The 17,145-nt window shown below is 38.7% G+C and overlaps 1 long non-coding RNA gene across 4 annotated transcripts; it reads right to left on the reverse strand.

Annotated features, from left to right (window-relative positions):
- Window positions 1-1,094: 1,094 nt before the first annotated feature.
- On the reverse strand, window positions 1,095-17,143 carry LOC143681235 (uncharacterized). 4 transcript variants are annotated; one of them, XR_013174479.1, is made up of 4 exons: window positions 17,032-17,143; window positions 13,655-13,961; window positions 10,894-11,008; window positions 1,095-1,385 (listed from the first exon to the last, which is right to left on the reverse strand). It is a non-coding gene; the product is annotated as an uncharacterized LOC143681235 (long non-coding RNA). The 4 variants fall into 4 exon arrangements; XR_013174478.1 differs by having other exon boundaries at window positions 16,949-17,103; XR_013174480.1 differs by lacking the exon at window positions 17,032-17,143 and adding an exon at window positions 16,546-16,650.
- Between the last annotated feature and the right edge of the window lie 2 nt (window positions 17,144-17,145).

The following is a 17,145-nucleotide window of genomic DNA, read 5'->3' on the forward strand; positions in this document are numbered from 1 at the left end:
GATACTGTTGGAGCATCTTCTCCCTGCAACTCACCTCCTCCCATCCTGAGAGGAACAGGGAAGAAGGGAGAAAGACCACAGTGGGATTCCAACACTCAAAGAGAATCATTTTCTCCCCAGAGCTGAGCCAGGCAGCCAGAATGTGGAGGCCCAGGGAAACAGCCTGAAGCAACCAGGCACAGATTGGGAGCCCTTGGTTAATTTGTACCAGAAACATTTTATGCAAACAGGTTTGGACATGTCTCCAGGTGGCTCACAATCAGGAGAGAGAGTGAGCATTTGTAGAAAGTAAGATATAGAGAGATTTAAGTCCATAACAAATTTTGACAGTGCATAGATGACAGAGACAGGTTTTAGCATCAGTGAGTCAAGATTCAATCCTAGGCTGCAATCTATCAACTGAGTGACCCAGGGCAATTTAGGGTTTGAGGATAAAAATAGTACTTACTCTATAGGATTGCTGTATGTTAAATGTATGGTTCCTCGAACAATGCATGGCATGTGCTCAATAAATGTTAGCTACTGTTTTGTAATGACTTATAACATTGGGCAGATGAAAGGATGCACGTAAAGCACTGAGAATAGAGCTCAGTAAACGCTCTTCTAAGAGAAGCAATCTACCTCCAGAGACAAAGCACCTGGATTCAAAATCCAGATCTGTCACATATCAGCCTCAGATTCCTATGGAGTATTGGGGATAATAGGACGTCCTCACTGAGTTCTTAGGAAGCCAAAAAGAATTAATGCATGTAAAAGGCTTAGAAAATTCTGACTACGCAGTAAACAACAAATATTACAGATGATGATGACTTGGAAGTTAGTAGTATAAGGTACAGTTTATCCACCTTTTATTAGTACAATTTTTATTGGGCAGCCACTCTGTGCCAAAACGTTATCTAGATGCTGGAGGCAGAGTTAAGAACTACAGTCTTAACCTTACAGTGCCCGAGAACTAGCAAAGGAGACAGGTGATTACATTTCAGTAGGTGCTGATAGAAGGTGGAGAAGTCACGCACAGAACTGGGCCCCTTACCCAGCCACAGGAGGATAGTTGTAGTTTCCTTGGCTGTGCAAGCAAATTCCACACAATGCACTGGCTTAAACAACAGGATTTTATTGACTCACAGGTTGAGGCTAAGAAAATTCCAAAATAGAGGTATTAGTAAGGCGGTGCTTTCTTCCTGAAGACTGGCATTCTGGGCGGCAGCTGGTGTTCCATAACAATGCACATGGTGGCCTCTCCTGGCTTCTCCCTTCTCTTTGACTTTCATCTTCTGGGTGCTCCCTCTGTGGCTTTCTCTCTCTCTGTCTGAATTCATTCCACTTATAAAGAACTCCAATAATAGATTTAAGAGCCATCTTCATTGAGGTGAGCCATACTTTAACTGAAAAAAAAAACAAACATCAAAAGTCCCTACTTACAAGGAATGTATTAAATTTAGGGACATGTTTTTCAAGTTTTCTGGGGTACAGAACTCCAAACCACCATAGTTGAGAAAGAGAGATCCATGATTCTTCCCAGCTATGACACTTGAGCAAAAACACTTATGACAAAGTAACAGGGGTAGGAGAAGTATCATAAATGTAGGTAAAGATGTTCGCCTTCACTCATGATTAAAAAAATGTGAATTCAAATGAAAACGTTCTATATACACACTGGCAAGATCAAAGAGTTTAATAACACACAGCCCTGATGAAGAGTGAGGAAATTGATTCTGGATTTTAAGAGGCTGTTATATATATATAACCTGGTATTTAGAGATAAGAATGTAGCCAAACAGGTTGGGGTGAATTTAATTCAGAACATAGGGGAAAGGAAGACAGTGTCTATATTTTAAAACCACACATACTCTTTGAGACCAATGAAAGAAAGGTTTATTTGGTCTGGAACTGAAATCTTCTGTAGTGTAGTGTAGTGTAATCTAATTCAACCTATCTGTTTAGCCTATTTGAACAATTGGAAGCACAGACTAAGAAAGAGGTCCTTTAATCCTGTATAGAATGTTGTAATACCTGGATACGTCCTAGAGTATATTACACAGGTAATCAAAAAATATTGACAAAGTCCCCTGAAGATTGGGAGAAAAATATGGAAGTATTAAACCTTACCATCAGGGAATCCCCTGATAAGGTGTCAAACTTTAGGGACACTCAAATCAATAGGTCATGCCCTCAATCATAAGCCTTACTCTTGTGAGGCTTATGTAGGTAGCAGAGAAGCTTAGACTACCTATAGGCTTGCCTAAGAGTTACTTCTGGAGGACCTCTCTTGTTGCTCAGATATGGCCTCACTCTCTCTAAGTTCAACTCTGCAAGTGAAATCATTGCCCACCCCCACTACGTGGGATATGACATTCAGGGGCAAAGTCTCCCCAGAAACGTGGGAGATGACTCCCAAGGATGAATTCAGACCTGGCACTGTGGGATCAACAATTCCATCCTGACCAAAAGGGGGGAAAGAAGTATAATTAATAAAGCATCAGTGGCAGACAGAGTTCAAATAGAGTCAAGAGGCTACTCTGGAGTTTGCTCTTACACAAGCTTCGGTTAGACCTTGCTACTATCATAACCTGACAACCCCCAACCAGGACCATCCCAGCCAATTCTAAAGAACACCTAAGGCAATATATAAGATTCCACAAGGGTTCCAGGCATTAGAGTAACTTTCCAGAAAACTACAACCTCCAGGTGGGTCCCTGGTCCAGAAAAGTCCTGAAACCTGGCCCAGCCTCTCCAGAACATCAGATAGTTCCATCTCCCTACCCCAAATTAGTGACAGATCTTCCCAATATCAAAAATTTAGAATTGCCATAGCCCAAGCAATTCCAAAGAGAGGAATGGAAAGATCAAAGGTGATGGGCGGAGTTATACAGAGAAGATAGGATTTAACAAATGAATATGAATGCTGAATCATTAAATTGATACCTCTTCTAGTCTCCAGTATTTCAGAGCAGCTAGAAGTAAAAACCTAAAATTGTGAAATTGTAACCCATGTCAAAATCTGAAATATGTTCTACAACTAATTGTGGTGCTGTGCTTTGAAATTTATAGCTTTTTTGTATGTATGTTATTTTTCACAAAAAAGAAGGAAAAAAAGTCGATTGTGATGATAAAAAAATAATTAAGACCTCTAGCCTCCTATATTCTGGGGCAGCTAGAAGGAAAAATATAAGAGGATCATATGTTAGCCCATAACAAACTCTGGGATCTGTCCTGTAACCACTTGTTGAAGAGTGCTTTGAAAACTATTGCTTTTGTATTTCTTTGCTTTGTATTTATGTTATACCATACAACAAAAAAAGTTAAAAAAAAAAAAAAAAAGAGTAAGGAAATTGGCACTCATGAAGATGTTGGCATAAACTCTCGGAGAATACTCAGTATTACTGTGCTGAGTTGAAGCTATTATGTACCTCCAGAAAAGTCATGCCCTTTAATCCTCATTCAGTATTGCTGGGTGGGATCTTTTCATTCTTTCCATGGAGATGTGACCCACTCTATTGTGGGTGGTAACTTTTGATTAGATGATTTCCATGGGGATGTGTCTCCACCCATTCAAGGTGGGGTTGCTTACTGGAGCCCTTTATGAAAGAACCATTTTGGAAAAAACTCTAAAGCCAAAAGAGCCAAGAGAGCCACACAGCTGGAGATCTTTGGAGTTGCAGAAGGAGAGCACCCCTGGGGAATCCTTATGAAATGAGAAGCCGGGAGAGAAAGCTAGCAAACGTTGCCATGTGTGGGCCGGTTTGAATCTGTGGTGAACCCCAGAAGAGCCATGTCCGTTAATCCTCAATCAATATTGCTGGCTGGGAGCATTTCGATTGTTCCCATGAAGATGTGACCCACCCAATTTTGGGTTGTAAGTTTTGATCCAATAGCTTCCATGGAGTTGTGACTCCACCCATTAATCCTTTAAAAGATGAAACATTTTGGAGAGAGTCCCTTTTTAGAGCCACAAGAAAGCTACAGCAGAGCTGAGCAGAACCACAAAGCAGAGAGTCCACCAGCAAGTGACTTTTGGAGATGAAGAAGGAAAATGCCTCCCGGGGAGCTTCTGGAAACAAGAGGTCTGGAGAAAAAGCCACAGCAGATGCCGCCATGTTCACCAGGTGCCCTTCCAGCTGAGAGAGAAATGTTGAATGTCATCAGCCTTGTTGAACCAAGGTATCTTTTCTTGGATGCCTTAGATTGGACATTTCTATAAATTTGCTTTAATTCTTACATTTTCATGGCCTTAGAATGGTAAACTAGGAACTTATTAAATTCCCCTTTTTAAAAGCCATTCCATTTCTGGTATATTGCATTCCGGCAGCCGGCAAACTAGAACAATGTGCCTTTCCAGCTGACAGAGGTGTTCTGGACTCATCGGCCTTCCTTGAATCAAGGTATCTTTCCCTGGCTGCCTTAGTTTGGACATTTTCATGCCTTAGAACTGTCATCTTGCAACTTAATAAATACTGCATTCCAGCACCTTTTACAAACTAGAACAAATATGATCTAAAAAATTTTCAAATGCATATATCTTTTGATGCAGCAATTCTACTAGCAATTTATCCTACAAATGGAGTCTCACATGGGAGCAAGGATTAATATATAATGATATTCACTACAGTACTGTTTTTAATAACAAAATGTGAGAAGTTATCTAACTGTCCATAATAGAACCTAGCTTGAATAAGTCATAGTATGGTCAATAGAATTGTCTATATATGTTGGAAAGAGTGTAACACATATACTTGAGTGTTGACATGGAAATTTTTCTAAAATATATCAAGAAGAAAAAACAGTATAGAACAGTGACCATACATCTTTCGATTGGTATGAAAAATACACAAAAGTTAGCTAATTAATGGAAAGTTAAATAAAGATACTCTTTACAGAGGTTGACCACATTATCTCCAGAGCCAAACTGCCTGCATTGAAAATACAACTCTGCCATTTAGCCTCAGTTTCCAATTTATAAAATGAGGTATGATTTCACACCCACTAAGATGGCTATAATCCAAATGGCAGACCATAACAAGTATTGGAGAGGATGTGGAGACACTGGAACCCTCCTAACATTGCAGGTAACACATAAAAAGGCTCAGCTTTTGTGGAAAATAGTTTGGTGATTCCTGAAAAAGTTAAACATAAGGCTACAATATAATTCTGCAATTTCACTGTAGGATCTGTACCTAAAAGAACTGAAAAGTGGTGCTCACACAAACACTTGCACACAAATGTTCATAGCAATATGATCCACAACAGCCAAGAGGGATGAATGGAAAAACTAACTATGGTCTATCCAGAATATTATTCAGCCATTAAAAATCATGAAGCTCTGATACAAACTACAACTTGACTGAACCTCGAAAACATGATACCAAGTGAAAAAAGCCAGACAGAAAGACCACCTATTGTACATGCCCATTAATATGAAATATCCAGAATAGGCACCTCTGGAGATAGAACGCAGATTGGTGAATGCAATGGGCTGGGGGAAAGGGAATGGGGTAACTACTTAGTTGGTAGAGGCCTTTATTTGGGAATGATGAAAATGCTTTAGATAGAGGTGGTGAGGTAACCAAGAAGTTAGGATTTAACAAGTGATTATGATTACTGAATCGTTATATAGATTTTTTTTTAACTTTCTTGTGTGCTAGAACAGCCAGAGGGAAAATTTCTGAAATTTCTGAACTGTAATCCAATTGCCTTGATCTTTGATAATGATTACATAGCTACATAGACTTTATCTTGTGGTTGGAAAAACCTTGTAACTGACCCCTGCTTGTACCCCTTTATACTATTATTCAACTTTAGAGTCCTATGATCACTAAAGTCAATTTATTAAGGACCTTGAGTCAGCTCCAAACCAACCCACCCCAATTCCAAAGCTATCTTGATAGAGACAGAGCTGAAACAAACCAAGATTGGCCCACCTGACATGCACAGTATCTTCAAATTTAACCTATAAATACTCTATACATCACTATGATACTAAAAATCATGCCCATCACCATATTGAGGTTGCTGTTTTCTTACAAACATCCTCTGACTGAGCATGTAAGTGATCTGCATATGCATAATAATTACATCCTCTCCAACTTCATCTTCCCCAGCTATTGTGCTCATTATTCTAAAACCTGCCCATCTTTTGATACTATAAAACTATCAGAGTTACGGCATTTCAGGGAGACAGATTTTTAGTCCGATAGGCCATCTGATGTCCTGCTTTGTGCCTAGCAATGTCCTCTCTCTGAAACCCTGGGGTCTCGAGAATTGGTCATTTGAGGACTTTGGTCACAGAAGTCACCACTTTTGACTAGCATTAATTTGGTGACTCTGGTGAGATCAAGGTTTCTAGGAAGGAGTCTGACTACTCATATTTCATGAGCCCCAGCAGGACAAGTAAGCCTGGTAATTGAGTTTCTTGTAACCATTAGGCTGTTTCATTCTAGAGACTCAGCAACTGGGTTTTTCTCTGCTCTGCTGGCACTCCAGACACTTGGCACCTTAAAAAGCTTCAAAGAGAGAAACTGTTCCCAGTTCCAAGTATGGATATCTGACTGGGTGACTGAGTCGTCAAGTAAATCAGGTCAGGAGGTCAGGATGGAGGTTTAGTCCCCTGGACCTCAGTCATCAAGGTAAAAGTTGGCTGGTGTGAGAATGACAGAGGGAGGAGGGCACATATGAAACCAGAAGGAAAGATAGACAGTAAAGACTGAGATGCTATAATCTAGGAATGCCTAGAGTGTACAATGATACTGACTAAATATACAAATTAAAAAATGTTTTTGCATGAGGAATAACAAAGGAATGTCAGTGTTGCAAGGTGTTGCAAACAGATGGTTATTCATATTTTAAAACTTCAACTTCTGGGTGAGACTAAAGCAAGAAGTGTTTATTTGGAACAAAATTTGTATTTTAACTAGTATGTTTCCCAATTTAACTGATATGGACAGTTTAATTGAACACCTTAAGTACATGGAACCTTGAATAGGGCATGAGATTTTGTAGGTTTGTCCAGGTTAATGTGATATCTCAATAAATCCCAGAGTGATGTGAACACTGAGTAAAGAAGTATTTGCAAAGTCCCCTTGGGGAAATGGGGAGAAAGGGAGAAAATTCAACTTCCCCATTTGGAGAACTCCTGATATTCTCACAAGGAGTAGGGACAATCAAATCAATAGGCTGGGCTCTCAATCTTGGGGTTTGCTCCTATGAAACTTATTCCCACAAAGGACAGGCTAAGCCTTCTAAAAATTAGGCCTAAGAGTCATACCCAGAGAACTTCTTTTGTTGCTCAGATGTGGCCTCTTTCTCTAAGCCAACTCAGCATGTGAACTCACTGCCTTCCCCCATTACATGGGACATGACTCCCAGTGGTGTAAATCTCCCTGGCAACCTGGGACAGAAAACCTGGGATAAGTCAGGACCTGTCATTCAGAGATCAAGAAAGCACTCTTGACCAAAGGGGGAAGAGAGAAATGAGACAAAAAAAAAGTTTCAGTGGCTGTGAGATTTCAAACAGTGTCAAGAGTTATCCTGGAGGTCATTCTTATACACTACATAGATATCCTTTTTTAGTTTATGGTGTATTGGAGTGGCTAGAGGGAAGTACCTGAAACTGTTGAGCTGTGTTCCAGTAGCCTAGATTCTTGAAGACAATTGTATAAAGTTAAAATGTTTATAATGTGAATGTGTGATTGTGAGAACCTTGTGTCTGATGCCCCTTATATCTAAGATATGGACAGATGAGTAAAAATTATGGATATAAATAAATAAATAAATAATGGGGGACAAAGGGTAAAATAATTTGGGTAGATGGAAACACTAGTGACCAATGAGAGGGAACGTTGAGGGGTATGGTATGTATGAATTGTTTCTTTTTATTCCTTTCGCTGGAGTGATGCAAATGTTAAAAAAATGATCATGGTGATAAATATACAACTATGTAATGATATTGTGAGCCATTGAATGTACACCATGTATGTAATGTTTTTATGTCAAGAATATATGTTTATCTCTGGTGTGTTGCATTTTGACAGCTAGCAAACTAGAATAGTATGTATGAGTTTTTTTCTGTTTTCTTTTTATTTCTTTTTCAGAATTGATGCAAATGTTCTAAAAAATGATCATGGTGATGAATATACAACTATGTGATGATATCGTGAGTTACTGATTATATACCAAGAATGAAATGATCATATGGTAAAAATGTTCATTTTCATATGTTGTTATGTTTAAAATAAATAAATAAATAAAAGACAAATAAAAAAAGAATATATGTTTATATGTTAAGTTTTTACAATAAAAATATTAAAAAAAAAAAAAGTAGGGAAGTCAGTATGGAGGTTTTGGTCCCCTGGACCTAGATCTGGGGCCCTGAACCTGCTTCTAGAACAATTCCCCTTGTTGTATTCTGGGTATCAGTTGGTACAGGGCTTGAGGTTCTGTCCTGAGTTTGTCTCTTCAGCATACTCCTGGAAAATCAGTAATCCACCCATTAATTGGTATTTAATGAAATTATGTATATAATGTCTGTGTAATTTGCAATTAGTATGTACTTAAGTATAGCAAGTGTTTAATGTCTAAGTTCATCAATGTGTTTGGTCTAGTTATTAATAGGTGTGTTAATATATAGTAAATGTTAAGCATCTATTTAAATTTGTTAGTTTGTATGTTACTGCATTTATGTTATTCAAGTATTCCCAACTGTTGACTGATTCTAATAGCATTCCTGAATATAGCCCTTTGTGCTACCTTTTGAAAAAAGGGAAAGATTTTAGTTATAGGCCTATTAAAAAAAACAAACTGAGGCCAAGCTGTGTTATTTTTGTAACACAGCTTCACCTCAGTATGATTCAAAATCAGGAAAGAAATGGGCTGACTGGTTTTATAGAAATGGACATTGTATTGAGGTAGTTTACAAGTTTAACTTCAGTATTATTATATAACTTTATGAATTTATGTGTATCACTTTATGCATTCATGCGTATTACTCTGTGTATCTGTGTGCATCACTATAAATTGATGCTCTCATAAAGGTGTATAACTGTATCCTTTCTCGAAGGAAGAAAAGCAGAATGTCTGCAGTGCTGTAAATCACATCCAGGCTTGCTCAAGCCTGTCCGGAGATAACAGTGTGCAAGGAGGGAGGCTGCCAGGCCTGTTTCTTGTCAAGCCCAGGAGCTGCCCTTATCTCAGACAAAGGAGTTCAGCTAAGGGCCAGATAGTAACTCCTACCCTGCAAGTTCTGTCTCTGTACTTTTCCAGTGTTTAGCACTCATTCCCTTAGTAACTCCTGCCTTGCTCACTAGCCTATATAATCTAGAAACAAAGAATATTTGGGGCTCAGACTTTGGACAAAAAGTCCTCTGGTTCAGCCGGCAATAAAGTTTTGGTCATTTCTCTGAGGCTCAGGTGCTTTCTTGGGAAAACATTGTTTCCACTACTTCAGTATTACAGTTAGAATTGTCTGCAAAAGAGAGCAGAAATGGGATGATATGATATATATTCAATCCTTTATTTGTCCCTCTTAAAAATATATATTTGTTTTTGCATGTGACATACTTTCTATTTGTGTCTATCTGTTTGTTTAATGTATATTATCATACATATGGATGGTAATAGTTAATTAATAAAAAATTTCTAAGGAGCTCTATTCAAATTCCTTAAAGATGAATGTTTTAGTTTGTTAATGCTGCTGGAAATGCAATATACTAGAAATGGGTTGGATTTTATCAAGGGAATTTATTAAGTTACAAATTTACAGTTCTAAGCATATAAAAAAAATGTCCAAATCAAGGCATTCAGAAAAAGATACTTTGGCTCAAGAAAAGCTGATCTGGAAAGGCACATGGCTGGCATCTGCTGGTCCTACAATGTCTGGTTTCAAACAGCTTTCCCAGGGTATTTTCTTTCTGCATCTTCAAACATCTCTGTGTCAGCTCTGAAGCTTTTTCTAAAAAAAAAGTCTCTCTTAAAAACTCTAATAAGTCACCACCTTGAATGGATGGAGACACCTCTCCATGGAAACCACCTAATCAAAAGGTCCCAACCAGAACTGGGTGGCTCACATCTCTAGGAAAACAACTTAATCAAAAAGATTCCACCCAAATCCCTAGAATGAGCTGAGACTCAGCATCAAGGGATTGAGAAAATCTTCCCTACCAAAAGGGGGAAGAGCGAAATGAGACAAAATAAAGTGTCAATGACTGAGAGATTCCAAACAGGGTCGAGAGGTTATCCTGGAGGTTATTCTTATGCATTAAATAGATAGCACCTTGTTAATCAAGATGTAATGGAGAGGCTGGAGGGAACTGCCTGAAAATGTTAGAGCTGTGTTCCAGTAGCCATGTTTCTTGAGGATGATTGTATAATGATGATAATAGCTTTCACAATGTGACTGTGTGATTGTGAAAACCTTGTGTCTGCTGCTCCTTTTATCTACCTAATCAACAGATGAGTAAAACATATGGGATAAAAATAAATAATAGCAGGAACAAATGTTAAAATAAACTTAGATTGAAATGCTAGTGATCAACGAAAGGGGTACGGTATATATGAATTTTTATCTGTTGTCTTTTTCTTTTTCTGAATTGATGCAAATGTTCTAAGAAACGATCATGATGATGAATATGCAACTATGTGATGATATTGTGAATTACTGATTATATATGTAGAACAGAATGACCATATGTTAAGGAAAAAACAAAAAGATTCCACCCAACAATACTGAATCAGGATTAAAGAACATGGCTATTCTGGGGCACACAATTTTAAACCAGCACAATAAGTAAGTGCATATATGTATTTATATATGTATTATCTCCTGAAGTCCCAGAGAAAAAGGGAAATACCTTCAGGCACCAGGGTTCAAGGCATTCGCATGTGTAATTATTGTAAACAAACTTGGACATTGGAAAGAAACCACCCTCTGAAATTTCCTGAAGTCAGCAGGCTGCTATCTATGGAAATGTCGGAAGCTTTGCCAATCGTCCAGGTGACAACATTAGGTGAAATAGATCTAATAATTGGAAACAATTAAAAGAAGGGCAAAGAAACTCTCATTAACATTAAGGCCACCTTAGGAGTCTTGAATCCCACCACCTTTATTTAAAATTTTTAAAACCAATTCAACAGAGCAGGCCTTATGCTCTCTCTCTCACCTATCGCTGCCCTCAGGGCCTAACTAGTTACAGCAGCCGTGGGGGAAGGGTTGCATGCAGAAAGATTTGGGAGGTGTGGTCTTGATTTAGAATTCTTTCTACTGGGCCTGAAGATTAGAAAATGTAAGTATGGAAGAAATGCTGCAAAATAGACCATGTTTGTTCTGAAAGCATTCCTGAATAAAAGTTATTTTCCAATAATAACTGCAGTATAACTACAATAAGAAAATCATTATTAAATCATAAATAGCCTTGGGATAGGAGTAATTGTATAAGCACTAATAGATGAATTTCAGTAAGTAAAAGAAAGTGACATTGAGAGCTAAAGAAAGTTTCCTGAATTCATGCTTGGGACAAATAAACAACTGTAGTATATTTTCCAGAGCTTGATAGTCAATATAATTTTGAGGTTGTTCCTGATTTTAGGATGTTATGAAAACAAAGAAATTTTTTAACCTCCAATAGAAGGAATTAAAAAAACAAATTTTTTTATTCCTGATATTCTCACAAGCAGTGAGAACAACCAAATCAATAGGCTGAGCCCTCAATCTTGGGGGTTGTTCATATGAAACTTTTCCCCACAAAGGCCAGGCTAAGCCTACTTAAAATTAGGCCTAAGAGTCACCCCACAGAACTTCTTTTGTTGCTCAGATGTGGCCTCTCTCTCTCAGCCAACACAACAAGCAAACTCACTGCCCTCCCTTCTCTAGGTGGGACATGACTCCCAGGGGTGTAAACCTCCCTGGCATTGTGGGACAGAAATCCTAGAATGAGCTGGGACTCAGTATCAAGGGACTGAGAAAATCTTCTTGACCGAAATGGGGAAGAGAGAAATGAGACAAAATAAAGTGTCAGTGGCTGAGAGATTTCCAACAGAGTCGAGAGGTTATCCTGGATACTATTCTTACACATTATATAGCTATCCCCTTTTTAGTTTATGGTATATTACAGTGGCTAGAGGGAAGTACCTGAAGCTGTAGAGCTGTGTTCCAGTAACCATGTTTCTTGAAGATGATTGTATAATGACATGGCTTTTGCAATGTGACTGTGTGATTGTGAAAACCTTGTGTCTGATGCTCCTTTTATCTATGGCATAGACAGATGAGTAAAAAATATGGATAAGAAATAAGCAAATAATGGGGGCAGCAAAGGTTAAAATTAATTGAGTAGATTGAAATACTAGTGGTCAATGAAAGGGAGTGGTAAGGGGTATGGCATGTGTAAGTTTTTTCTTATTTCTTGTTTCTTTCTCTGGAGAGATGCAAATGTTCAAAAAAAAGATCATGGCGATGAATACACAACTATGTGATGATATTGTGAGCCACTGATTGTAACCATGTCAAGAATGTTCATATATCAAGAATGACTGTATGTCAAGAATTGTTGGTATGTTGGTTCATTGTTTATAATAAAAATATTTTTCAAAAAGCCCTGAGTGAATATGGAAAGTTGTAGGTTTGTGAAAGTAAATTTTGTTTATTGTAGTCAAAGCTGACTAAAATTTGATAACCTTATCTAGGGGAGTGTGGTTTGTCCTTAAATAAACTGGCTAGTTTTAATATATAAAGTAGATGTAAATGAATATGGGAAGTTGTAGAAGGTTTAAAAGTGAATTTTTATTATAGTCAACGCTGACTAATTTTGATAAGCTTGTCTAACGGACTATGGTTTGTACTAAAGTAAAGTGGCCAGTTTAATATGTAAGACAAGACCTGAATGCATATGGAAAGTTGTAGAGAGTTTATGAACATGAACTTTGCCATAGTCAATGTTGACCAAATGTTTGATAGGCTGGTTTAGAATATTTTTTAAAAGAGCTTTTGCTTCAAAATGTGTATTCATACAAAACTGGAGTTCAATCTTGTATCTTTTAAAATATCTGTTCTAAATGATCATGCAGATCAGTATAAGACAATTTTTATATCAATAAGAATAATATATTCTTGATGTTTGAGTTGACCTTATCTATTATTTCAGAAGACACGTCTTTTCACTGTAAAAGGAACACTATTACAAGGGAATTGTTCACTCAACTAGTACAAGCGAGATGCTAAAATTTAACCTATTACATAGGAAATGTTTGGTGAGTTTTACAGTTCTTAAGAGGGCTTTTCTATCCCTCTGTTAGCCAAATTTGTATGGATGAAATGTTATTCATAAATTTAGAGATAGTATAAAATTCCTAAAGACTTGGCAATGTTCTCACTGCCTATGGTCTATCCTTATACTGATCTGCATGATGTTAGAAAACAGTATGATGTTGTTACTCATGGTTTAAGCTATTCCTAGAAGAATGTTACAGATCATGGAAACAAACAAACTTACTTGTCAACTAGACTATTGTTCTAGTTTGCTAGCTGCTGGAATGCAATATACCAGAAACAGAATGCCTTTTAAAAAGGGAATTTAGTAAGTTGTTAGTTTACAGTTCTAAGGCCATGAAAATGACCCAATTAAAACAAGTCTATAGAAATGTCCAATCCAAGGCATTCAGGGAAAGATACCTTGGTTCAAGAAGGCCGATGACGTCCAGGGTTTCTCTCTCAGCTGGAAGGGTGCACGGTGAACATGGCAGTATGGGCTGTGGCTTTCTCTCCTGGCTTCCTGTTTCATGAAGTTTCCCAGGGGGCATTTTCCTTTTTCATCTCCAAAGGTCACTGGCTGGTAGACTCTCTGCTTCATGGTTCTATGGTGTTCTCTGCTCTCTCAGAATCTCCAAAGTTTGCTTACTGGTGGACTCTGTGGTTCTCTTGGCCTCATGGCTCTGCTCGGCCATGCTATGGCTTTCTCGTCATTCTCAAAAGGCATTCTCTGAGGGTGCAAGGATGGTTCAGTGTTAGAATTCTCACCTGTCATGTGGGAGACCCGGATTCGATTCCTGGCCCATGCACCTCCCAAACAAGCAAAAAACCAAGCAAACAAAAATTCAACAAATGGTGCTACAATAAAAGGATACTTACATGGACAAAGAACGAAATGTGTCCCCTACCATACAGCATACAAAAAAAAAATAGACATTCTCTCCAAAAAATGTTTCTTCTTTCATAAGATCCCAGTAAACTAATCAAGACCCACCCAAATGGGTGGAGTCATGACACCATCTAATCAAGTTTCATACCCACACTTGACTGAATCATTATCTCCATGGAGATAATCCAACATACAGTACTGACCAGGGATTAGAAGAAACGGCTGCTTTAACAAAATGGGATTAGGATTAAAACATGGCTTTTCTTGGGTACATACATCCTTTCAAACTAGCACAACTACTTTGCTCTAACATTTCTCTAAAAGTACATGTGGTCAGCTATAAATCAGAACGTCGTCTTCAACAAAAAAGGCAAGTATATACATTATGTTTTACTTGTTAATTAACATAACCCTGGTAAATGTGAAAATTGAGACAGGACAAAATTTCTTCTATGGTTTGTGGTTGATGACCCCAATATAAGTCAACCGTCAAATGTTTTTATTTCTGAAAATAGCTTCATTTAGAAAATGCTTAAAAGAAAATTAGGGCCTAGACTGTAAACTCTTATAGGAGTCATGTTTATCCCTGAGCTTTAACTTGTTATGTCTAAATTTTGAGATGTTTTGCTCTTAGTGTATGACCTGGTAGTTCCCTGGAACTTTAGATATTTCTGTGATACCTGAGACTCAGAGTTAGAGTTCTGCAACTCTCAAAGTCAGCATTACTCCACACAGTAAGTGTTAAAGAAGCTGAAAAAAGAAATCAGACTTCAGTTAGAGATGTGAATGACGCTGATCTAGTAGGACTAAATATAAATCAGAATACAGGGTATAGAATGATACTGTCTGTATTTTCAGACTTTAACTTCTGTGTGGGACCTGGGGAAGACATGTTTATTTTGTCCAAAATTTAAATCTTCTGTAGCACATTATCTAAGTTAAGCTGTCTGGTCAGTTTATTTAAACAATATAATTACATGGAATCTAGAATAGGGAATGCGCTTTTTTTTGTCTTCATTTTTAAACAATTTTATTCACACTTCATTCAATCCAACCTAATTGTAAAGACATGACTTCACTACCATAATCTATTTGAAAACATTTCCTTTTCTTCTACACAGAATCCATATCCCTTTCCCAATCCCCCCACCTGTTTGGGCATAATACCTTTATTATGGGAATGAGCTGTTGATATTTTGTATAGGTTAATGTAATACCCTGATACACTTGGGAGTATTAGAGGCAGAAAATGAAAAATATTTGCAAAATCCCTTAAGGGACTGGAGGAAAAATGTGGAACTATAAACTTTCCCACCTAGGGACTTCCGCTATTCTGTTAAGCAAAAGGGACTCTTCATTTAATGAGCCAAGACTTCGATCTTTGAGGTTTGCCCTTATTAAAATTATTTCTGTAACAACAAGCTAAGTCTACTTATAATTAATGCTTAAGAGTCACAACCGAGAACCACTTTTGTGGTTCAGATGCTCTAAGCCAGTCTCTCCAAATGAACTCACTACCTCCCCCTTATGTGAGAGATGACACTCAGGATGTATAAATCCCCCTGGCAACATGGGACATGACCCCCAGCGATGAGCATGGCCCTGGCACCATGAGATTGGCAAGGCTTTCTTGACCAAAAGGGGGAAAAGAAATGAAGTTTTAGTGGCTATGAGATTTCAAATAGAGGCAATAGGTAATTCTGGAGGTTACTCTTATGCAAGTTTCAGCCAGATACTGTCAATTGCGACCGTATGCCAAGCTCCACCCAACAATGTTTCTGAAAACCCTAAAGAGTATCCCAGGCTCTATCCCAGGTGTTTTGCTATACAAATTTTACTTATTAAGTTTATTTTTCACAGACTTGAAGCTTCTGGATCATTCCTATGCCAGAAAAGCCCTGAAACCCAGAAGACATACATGTCTTTGAACAACAAAAACCAATTCATTTCTCTACCCCCAAAATGTCGACACCCATTTTCAGTATGAAGAAGTCAGAACAGTCGTCACCCCAACATCTCTCCAGGTTGAGAGAATGATCAAATGAGAGGGAGATGTAACCGAGAAGCTAGGATTTAACAAATGACTCTGATTAGTGAATCATCATCACCAGCTATTTCTTTCTGCTTCTAGTATATTAGCACTGCCATAAGAAAATACCTGAAATTACTGAACTGTAATCCACCTGCCTTGGTCTCTGATAATGACTATATAATTAGAAAACCTTTACCTTGTGATTGCAAAAGCCTTGTGTCTAAAACCCCACTTTACCCCCTTATCCTGTTTTTCAACTTTAGAGTCTTACGATAACCAAGGACAGCCCCTCTTGTTTCTTATACAAGGGCCTTCGGTGAGCCCAGAACAAATCCTTCCCAATACCAAGGTTGTCTTGTTAGACAGAGCTGGACCCAACCCAAACCGGCCCACCTGCCAGGCGCAGTAGTTGAAACCTGCACCTATAAGGTGCCCGCACCTTGTCAGCGCGATCTCCACACCTAACTCCTACAACCAAGTTTATTACCGACCTAGCTGCGCATGCTCGGTGATTACGTCATCGCTAACTCCTCATCCTCGGCCACCGTGCTCACTACCTAAAACCTGCTTATCTCCTGATACCAACAGGTTTCCATCCCATAGGTTGTCTGGTCTCCGAATTGTGCCATAAAGCCTCTCTAGGGGACCCGGGTGTCTCAGGAACTGGTCATTCGGACACATGCAGCTGAGGGCCCCCGGCTTTTGATGGATGCCAGTGCTTACACAGCGTTTAGAATGTGTTAGCCAATTCCCCCGTCCCTCCCCGCCCCTCGTTATATGCTTATAAGTGGCTCACTTCCTGTTATAACGGTTAGTTTGAAGTTACGGAAACTTCCCTCAAGGACGCGCTCCTGGATTTCCCTTGATCTCGCCCCTCACCTGGCCAGCCAATGAGCGCTTAGGCCCAGCCCCGGGCCCGACCAGCGAGAACCGGCATCGCGAGAAATCGCTCTCGTCGCTCCGCCCCTTCCGCTAGGCCGCCCGGCCCTCGCT

Source organism: Tamandua tetradactyla, chromosome 4 (genome assembly GCF_023851605.1).
Source record: "Tamandua tetradactyla isolate mTamTet1 chromosome 4, mTamTet1.pri, whole genome shotgun sequence".
Lineage (NCBI taxonomy): Eukaryota > Metazoa > Chordata > Mammalia > Pilosa > Myrmecophagidae > Tamandua > Tamandua tetradactyla.